Source organism: Gymnoscopelus microlampas (assembly GCF_963454915.1).
Source record: "Gymnoscopelus microlampas genome assembly, chromosome: 5".
Lineage (NCBI taxonomy): Eukaryota > Metazoa > Chordata > Actinopteri > Myctophiformes > Myctophidae > Gymnoscopelus > Gymnoscopelus microlampas.
In genome coordinates, this window is record NC_139942.1 from 57,608,903 (window position 1) to 57,618,150 (window position 9,248).

A 9,248-nucleotide genomic window follows, 5' to 3' on the forward strand; every position below is an offset into this window, starting at 1 on the left:
CGGGCAAAAGGGCAGGGGCTCAAGCCCCCTTTCAGGTCTATGTGTGCACGTGCCTGTCCACATGCTCTCTTCACTTAGTAGTTTTATGTTTTTCTTTCTTCTTTGTTTTTAGGAGTGGTCTTTGAAGATCCTGCCTTGGGGATATTCCAGGTGTATCTGCTGTTTGACGGTCATGGATCCATTGACCTCCTCCATGGACCTCCTGTGGGCTCTGAGGAGCTTCTCTCACCAGGCTTTAGAACGCATGAAGCCAGGATGCGTGTTGCTGGAGGAGGAGAACGAGGAGATGAGACGATATTCCTGCCTGTCGTTTCAAAGAGCCGTTCTGGGTCAAAACACATCAGGTAAGGCTCAAACATTATTATTCTCTATTTGTGTTCCAATAACGTTGTAACCAAATGGACCCTTTCGGGTTGGTTACAAGCAGTGGTGTAAAGTAACTTAAGTACATTTACTTAAGTATTGCACTTAAGTACAATTTTGAGGTGTTTGTACTTTACTTAAGTATTTCCAATTTCCAATACTTTTACTTCTACTCCACTACATCTCAGAGGCAAATATTGTACTTTTACTCCACTACAATTATTTGAAAACTTTAGTTACTTTTCAGATACAAATTATTATATCATGAAACATACATTAACCACTTTAGCCCTATTCTATACCAAGGCTATTTGAAAATAGCAGATCTACAGTACAAGCTCACAACGCGTCGCATCGCGACGCGTTGTGAGCTTGTAGATCTGCAATTTTCAAACATTTTAGTACTTTTGCTTTGGGTACTTTAAATACATTTTGATGCCAATGCTTTTGTACTTTTACTCAAGTACATTTTGCATTCCTGACTTTTACTTGTAACAGAGTATACAACTTATATTCCTAATCATTGTGGATAGCTCACTGTTTCCTCCTGTCGGTCAGCCTGCAGGCAGGCAGACAGACAGACAGACAGACAGACAGACAGACAGACAGACAGACAGACAGAGGATGACCAGTCTTATTATCTCTGTCATCTGAGTCAGTGATTGTCAGGGTGGACTGTGGGGACCCCCAGAGGTCCTGGAGGGGGTTCCAGGGGGTCCGCAGCCAAAGGTGTATTTTAATCTCACTATGATTCAGTTAACTTGATGTTGTTACAATTTAACCCATTCAATCCGGGAACACATCTCTGTCATTTTAGATTTCTTTGGCTATTCAAAAATAGCAGATCTACAAGCTTTGAGCTTGTATATCTGCTATTTTTTAGCAGCCAAAGAAATCTAAAGTGACTCAGATGCGTTTCCGGTCTTAATGCATTAACATAAAATAAACTGTATATGTTTGACTGTTCAAATAATGTTTCAACATCACCATGAATGTGTGACTTAGTTAAATGTGATCATGTAAAAAATGGTTACGCCAACTGATACAACACAGTTACACCACTTGTTGACAATGTTGCTTCTACAGTCAAATTATACTCTTTGATGAAGAAAGTCACACTGAAAATCAAGCATGAGTGTTATCACGGAGAATATTCCATGATTTTTCAAAGTTAATAATTAAAGACAAGTCATTTTATGTTTGGTTGTATTCGGGCGTTGAGCTCTGAAAATAGCAGATCTACAAGCTCACGACACGTTGCGCTGCAAAGCGTTGTATTTGTTGTGCATGAACATATGGGGCGGGTTTATAACAGAGGCATTTTTCTGTTATCCGCCCCTTTGAAATGCAGCTTCCACACACATATCTGAACATATTTTGTGCCAGGGACCCCCATACAAGATTTTTGTTGTTAAAATGTTTCAAAAAATATTAAAAAAAACTCACTAGCTCAAATAGCTAGTCGCTTGTAGATCGTCTATTTTCAAATAGCCTATGTATAAAATAGGGCTAAAGTGGTTCATGTATGTTTTATAATGTAACTAGAAAAAGTGCTCCTCGGAGCACAGGTCTCCGCCAGGTCAGGTAGGCTACTGTGGCCTCCTGGTGGCGCTATAATAGGCCGTGAAAAGGGTGCCATTTCTTCTTAGGCCTTGCACGACAATCGGACACTGACTGCATTCATGATTTGAGGCATTTTGTCAAAAACATGTGTTTTGCTGAATTAGACCTGTTGGTGGCGCTATAACAGGCCAATGTTAAAAGGGTGGCATTTGTTCCTCAACATAGTGTGAATGTGAGTGCAAAGTTTGAGCGCAATTGGACGGTGCGTTCATGATTTGCAGAATTTTGTTCAAAACAAGCCAATAATGCAAACTTTAGATGTCAATCTTAGCCAATCAGTATGGAGTATGAAAAATCAAACACATCCGTCGTGATCACATGACTATAGAGATCATGTGTACCGATTTGCGTGAAATTTGGATACAATTGGAAGGAGTAGTATAAAAAAATGTGTTTTACACAAGTCGGCCTCCTGGTGGCGCTATAAAAGGCAGATGTGAAAAATGCAGGGCAAAGGTTTTTCCTTGACCTATAGGGAGTGTGCATACAAAGTTTTACACAGATCGGTGCAATTATAGGTAAAAACACGAATCGGCCTGTTATAGCGCCACCATGAGGCTGATTTAAAAATGTTCAAATGGTAGTTCTTCCTCGGCCTAATGGGAATGTGCTTGCAAAATTTCTCGGAAAGTGCATGCTGTGTTCATGATTTGAGGCATTTTGTTCAAAACGGAGCACTCCTGCAAACTTTGGAAGACATTTTTAGCCAATCAGGATGGAATATGAGAAATCTGAAAGACCCGTTTCGTTTAATGACTGTAGAGATACTGTGTACCGATTTGTGGGATTTTTGGACAAAATCTGTAGGAGTACTGTCAAAAAATGTGTTTTGCACAAATCGGCCTCCTGGTGGCGCTATAACAGGCCCCTGTGAAAAATTTGGGGCAGAGGTTCTGCTCTGGTATCCAGGGACTGTGTGTGCACAGTTTGACTGCGAGCAAGCCAACGGTGCCGGAGATTAGCTGTACACAGACAGATCGAATGACGGACGGACACACGGACACACGGACACACGGACGGACGGACAGGGGGTAAAACATACTCTCTCGCCATGCCTTTCGGCCTGGCGGAGACAATAATTTATATCTGCAAAGTAAAGTTTTCAAATAATTGTAGTGGAGTAAAAGTACAATATTTGCCTCTGAGATGTAGTGGAGTAGAAGTAAAAGTATTGAACATTTTAAATACTCAAGTAAAGAAGAAATTCTTCTGTACTTAAGTACAGTACTTGAGTAAATGTACATAGCTACTTTCCACCACTGCTGTTCATAGACACATGTCTCATTCTCAGCTGTCAACAGCTCCTGTGTCTCTGACTCTGCAGGAAGGTGTGAGGCCTGCACCTTGCCCCCCCACTTAAGTGTTGAAATCAGATCTTCATTTAACGGGCTATTGTTAGTGTGTTGGTTGTTGTGTCAAAGGGTGAGCGTTGTGAGCGGGTGTTGAGTGCTGAGAGAGGGCTGACAGATCCCTTAAGATCCACTCAGACTTCAGGACGTCTGAGGTCTGACAGCATCTCTCCTGAAGGAAAGAACACTTGGCTTCTGATATCACAATGAACATTAAGGAGACTTATATGAAAAGGCTTTTAGAGCTATGTCCACACGCTCTCTTGACTTAGTAGTTTATGTTTTGGGTTTTTTCTTTGTTTTTAGGAGTGGTCTTTGAGGGTCCTGCCTTGGGGATATTCCAGGTGTATCTGCTGTTTGACGGTCATGGATCCGTTGACCTCCTCCATGGACCTCCTGTGGGCTCTGAGGAGCTTCTCTCACCGGGCTTTAGAACGCATGGAGCCAGGATGCGTGTTGCTGGAGGAGGAGAACGAGGAGATGAGACGATATTCCTGCCTGTCGTTTTCAAAGAGCCGTTCTGGGTCAAAACACATCAGGTAGAGCTCAGACATTATTCTCTATTTGTGTTCCAATAATGTTGTAACCAAATGGACCCTTTCGGGTTGGTACCAAGCAGTGGTGTTAAGTAACTAAGTACATTTACTTAAGTACCGCACTTAAGTACAATTTTGAGGTGTTTGTACTTTACTTAAGTATTTCCAATTTCCAATACTTTTACTTCTACTCCACAAATATTGTACTTTTACTATACTACAATTATTTGAAAACTTTAGTTACTATTACTTTGCAGATACAAATTATTATATTATGAAACATCAAATGTTTGAAAATAGCAGATATACAAGCTCACAACGCGTCGCGATGCGACACGTTGTGAGCTTGTAGATCTGCTATTTTCAAACATTTTAGTACTTTTACTTTGGCTACTTTAAATACATTTTGATGCCAATGCTTTTGTACTTTTACTCAAGTAAATGTTGCATTCCTGACTTTTACTTGTAACAGAGTATACAACTTATATTTCTAATCATTGTGGATAGCTCACTGTTTCCTCCGGTCGGTCAGCCTGCAGACAGACAGACAGACAGACAGACAGACAGACAGACAGACAGACAGAGGATGACCAGACTTATTATCTCTGTCATCTGAGTCAGTGATTGTCAGGGTGGACTGTGGGGACCCCCAGAGGTCCTGGAGGGGGTTCCAGGGGGTCCGCAGCCAAAGGTGTATTTTAATCTCACTATGATTCAGTTAACTTGATGTTGTTACAATTTAACCCTTTCAATCCGGGAACACATCTCTGTCATTTTAGATGTCTTTGGCTATTCAAAAATAGCAGATCTACAAGCTTTGAGCTTGTATATCTGCTATTTTTTAACAGCCAAAGAAATCTAAAGTGACTCAGATGCGTTTCCGGTCTTAATGCATTAACATAAAATATACTGTATATGTTTGACTGTTCAAATAATATGTTTCAACATCACCATGAATGTGTGACTTGAATATTGAATATGATCATGTAAAACATGGTTACGCCAACTGACACAACACAGTTACACCACATGTTGACAATGTTGCTTCTACAGTCAAATTCTACTCTTTGCTGAAGAAAGTGTTGCTGAAAATCAAGCATGAGTGTCATCACGGAGAATATTCCATGATTTTTCAAAGTTAATAATTAAAGACAAGTCATTTTATGTTTGGTTGTATTCGGGCGTTGAGCTCTGAAAATAGCAGATCTACAAGCTCACAACGCGTTGCGCTGCGAAGCGTTGTATTTGTTGTGCATGAACATATGGGGCGGGTTTATAACAGAGGCTTTTTTTGTTATCCGCCCCTTTGAAATGCAGCTTCCACACACAGATCTGAAAATATGTTGTGCCAGGGACCCCCATACAAGATTTCTTTTGTTAAAATGTTTAAAAAAATATAAAAAAAAACTCACTTTTCCCCCCAATATTTTTTTAAAATAGCAGATCTACAAGTTCACAACATGTCGCGATGTGGCACGTTGTTAGCTTGTAGATCTGCTATTTTCAAATAGCTAGTCGCTTTTACAAGCTCACAACGCGTCACATCGCGACGCGTTGTGAGCTTGTAGATCGTCTATTTTCAATTAGCCTATGTATAAAATAGGGCTAAAGTGGTTCATGTATGTTTTATAATGTAATAATTTATATCTGCAAAGTAAAGTTTTCAAATAATTGTAGTGGAGTAAAAGTACAATATTTGCCTCTGAGATATAGTGGAGTGGAAGTAAAAGTATTGAACATTTTAAATACTCAAGTAAAGAAGAAATTCTTCTGTACTTAAGTACAGTACTTGAGTAAATGTACTCAGTTACTTTCCACCACTGCTGTTCATAGACACATGTCTCATTCTCAGCTGTCAACAGCTCCTGTGTCTCTGACTCTGCAGGAAGGTGTGAGGCCTGCACCTTGCCCCCCCACTTAAGTGTTGAAATCAGAGCTTCATTTAACGGCCTATTGTTAGTGTGTTGGTTGTTGTGTCAAAGGGTGAGCGTTGTGAGCGGGTGTTGAGTGCTGAGAGAGGGCTGACAGATCCCTTAAGATCCACTCAGACTTCAGGACGTCTGAGGTCTGACAGCATCTCTCCTGAAGGAAAGAACACTTGGCTTCTGATATCACAATGAACATTAAGGAGACTTATATGAGAAGGCTTTGTCCTAGAGCTGTGTCCACACGCTCTCTTCACTTAGTAGTTTATGTTTGGGGTTTTTGCTTTGTTTTTAGGAGTGGTCTTTGAGGGTCCTGCCTTGGGGATATTCCAGGTGTATCTGCTGTTTGACGGTCATGGATCCGTTGACCTCCTCCATGGACCTCCTGTGGGCTCTGAGGAGCTTCTCTCACCGGGCTTTAGAACGCATGAAGCCAGGATGCGTGTTGCCAGAGGAGGAGAGCGAGGAGATGAGACGATATTCCTGCTTATCGTTTCAAAGAGCCGTTCTGGGTCAAAACACATCAGGTAGAGCTCAAACATTATTCTCTATTTGTGTTCCAAATGATGTTGTACCATTGCATAAATGTACACTGTGAAATCCTGAGTGTTAATTTAACTCAGAGAGCGTACAGTACAGATATAACCAAATGGACCCTTTAGGGTTGGTTACAAGTAGAAAAATGAACAGCAGTTTGTCTTTGCTCGTGTACAGTTTATATTTCTAATCATCGTGGATAGATCACTGTTTCCTCCGGTCGGTCAGCCTGCAGACAGACAGACAGACAGACAGACAGACAGACAGACAGACAGACAGAGGCTGACCAGTCTTATTATCTCTGCCATCTGAGTCAGTGGTTGTCAGGGTGGACTGTGGGGACCCCCAGAGGTCCTGGAGGGGGTTCCAGGGGATCCGCAGCCAAAGGTGTATTTTAATCTCACTATGATTCAGTTAACTTGATGTTGTTCCAATTTAACCCATTCAATCCGGGAACGCATCTCTGTCATTTTAGATTTATTTGGCTATTCAAAAATAGCAGATCTACAAGCTTTGAGCTTGTAGATCTGCTATTTTTGAACAGCCAAATAAATCTAAAGTGACTCAGATGCGTTTCCGGTCTTAATGCATTAACATAAAATATACTGTATATGTTTGACTGTTCAAATAATATGTTTCAACATCACCATGAATGTGTGACTTAATTAAATATGATCATGTAAAAAATGGTTACGCCAACTGACACAACACAGTTACACCACTTGTTGACAATGTTGTTTCTACAGTCAAATTCTACTCTTTGCTGAAGAAAGTGACGCTGAAAATCAAGCATGAGTGTCAACAAGGTCACATTAACTTGGTGTTTCATTTAATTTCACCTGACAACAATTAATCAGGATAAAAACATTATGTGTATACTCTAAGCTTATATGCCACTAAAGTATTGAACTTTTTTTTGCTTGTTTGTCTGTGTTTACTAGAGTATTGGTTCTCAAAGTGGGGTCTGGGGACCCCCAAGGGTCCTTGGGGGGGAGTTACCAGGGGGTCCCCAGCTAAATTAGTTGCAATTAGTTACTAAATTGACGTATCGGTCAGTATGTGATTGTTGTGTGTACCTACAGTGTGACACCTTGTCCACCGGATAATATAGTTCACCTTGACAGGGTCACATTTAGCCAATGTAATGTCATCAAACATATTATTCAAAACATAAGTATTCATATTTCTTATTTAAGGGAATATACGAGTAAAAGTACAAAAGCACTGGTATCAAAATGTACTTACCAAAAGTAAAAGTACAAAAATGTTTGAAAATAGCAGATCTACAAGCTCACAATGTGTTGCGATTGTCAAATAGCCTAAGTATAAAATAGGGCTGAAGTGGTTAATGTAGGTTTTATAATATAATAATTTATATCTGCAAAGAAGTTTTTGCATAATTGTAGTGGAGTAAAAGTACAATATTTGCCTCTGAGATGTAGTGAAGTAGAAGTAAAAGTACTTAAAATTGGAAATACTCCAGTACAGTAAAAATATTACTTAAGTACAGTACTTGAGTAAATGTACTTATTTACTTTACTCCACTGATGTTGATGCATTTACAGTTTTGTGTTTATTATTCCTCCAGGAGGTTGCCATGGTGATGTCACATGGCTGACTACCTATTAAAGGATGGGGTGCACCTAGCATTATGAAAGACAACATTCATCCACAAGATGTCACACTTTTACAGCACCTCTCCAACAAAAGGTTTGTCATTTCCCTGTCTCCTTTGAAAAGGCTCTTTACCTCTTGTTTTTTTTCATGCGAGTAATTTCCCCCGAAAACATTCATTAGTGTCATGAGTATATCCTTATAGAATGCAAATATAAGGCTGTGATAAAGCGATACATTTTTTTATTTGGAAGTTGAAGTCATCAACTTGTATGAATGAGGCATCACATATAGCAGGGGTATTCAACAGGGGGTCCGGGACCCCTAGGGGGTCCTCAGAGTTGCTACAGGGGGTCCGCCAAATCTTTGTGTGATAGGATTTTTTTTTTACATTAACCACTTGAACCCTAGCATCCCTTTTCTGAGGAGAACTTTAGCCGAAAATAGCCGATCGACAAGCTCACAACGCCTCGCAGCGCGAGGCGTTGTGAGCTTGTCGATAGATCTGCTATTTTTGGCAAAGAGGGGAAAAAAGAGCAGACCAAGTACAGAGTGAAAGTTTACTAAGTATTGACGGTTTTAAGTTGTTAAATGTCTGAAAATACACATTAACATGAGGGTCATTCCAGAATTGGAGGACATTTTACGTCCCACCCAAGAAATGTCAAATAATCCATTTACAAAATACTAAATAATGCATTTATCGTGTAACTTGTACTTGTCCTGAGACCAAATCTAAATCAACTTGGAGATTATTTTTTAAAACATATTTTTAAAAATACCAAATAAGTCTGTAGTACCCCTAAAATGCAAGTTTTCTCTTGTCCCACCCCCTTGGTTGCCAAATTGAATCTCAGATAAAACTGTTAAAATGACATTTAAATCTACTTTCTTTTGCATTATTTTAATTCATAGATGTCTCTTGTAGATGTGGACACATATGTTTTAATTAACCTAATATTTTAAATAAGTATTATTATGCAAGGAACCTGTGTCCCACAACTTGCATGCAACCCTGTTACCTTAAACCTTTTAGCATGGTAAAAGAAGAAGAAAAGTGTGAGTCACATGACCCACTAGAAGTGACATCATCAAACACTTTCCTAACATCATGGGTAGAGCAAAGGCATCTCCTCTCTTCTATTATGCATATTTTTATAACATTGTCAGCCTTACTTGAATGTCTCAACCTACCTCACGCAACCCTGTTATGCATATTTCCAGAATAAGATAAATACTTGACGAAAAAATATTTACTTATTTATTTATGTGAGTTTGTCCTCTTGGTAAATGCTAACATC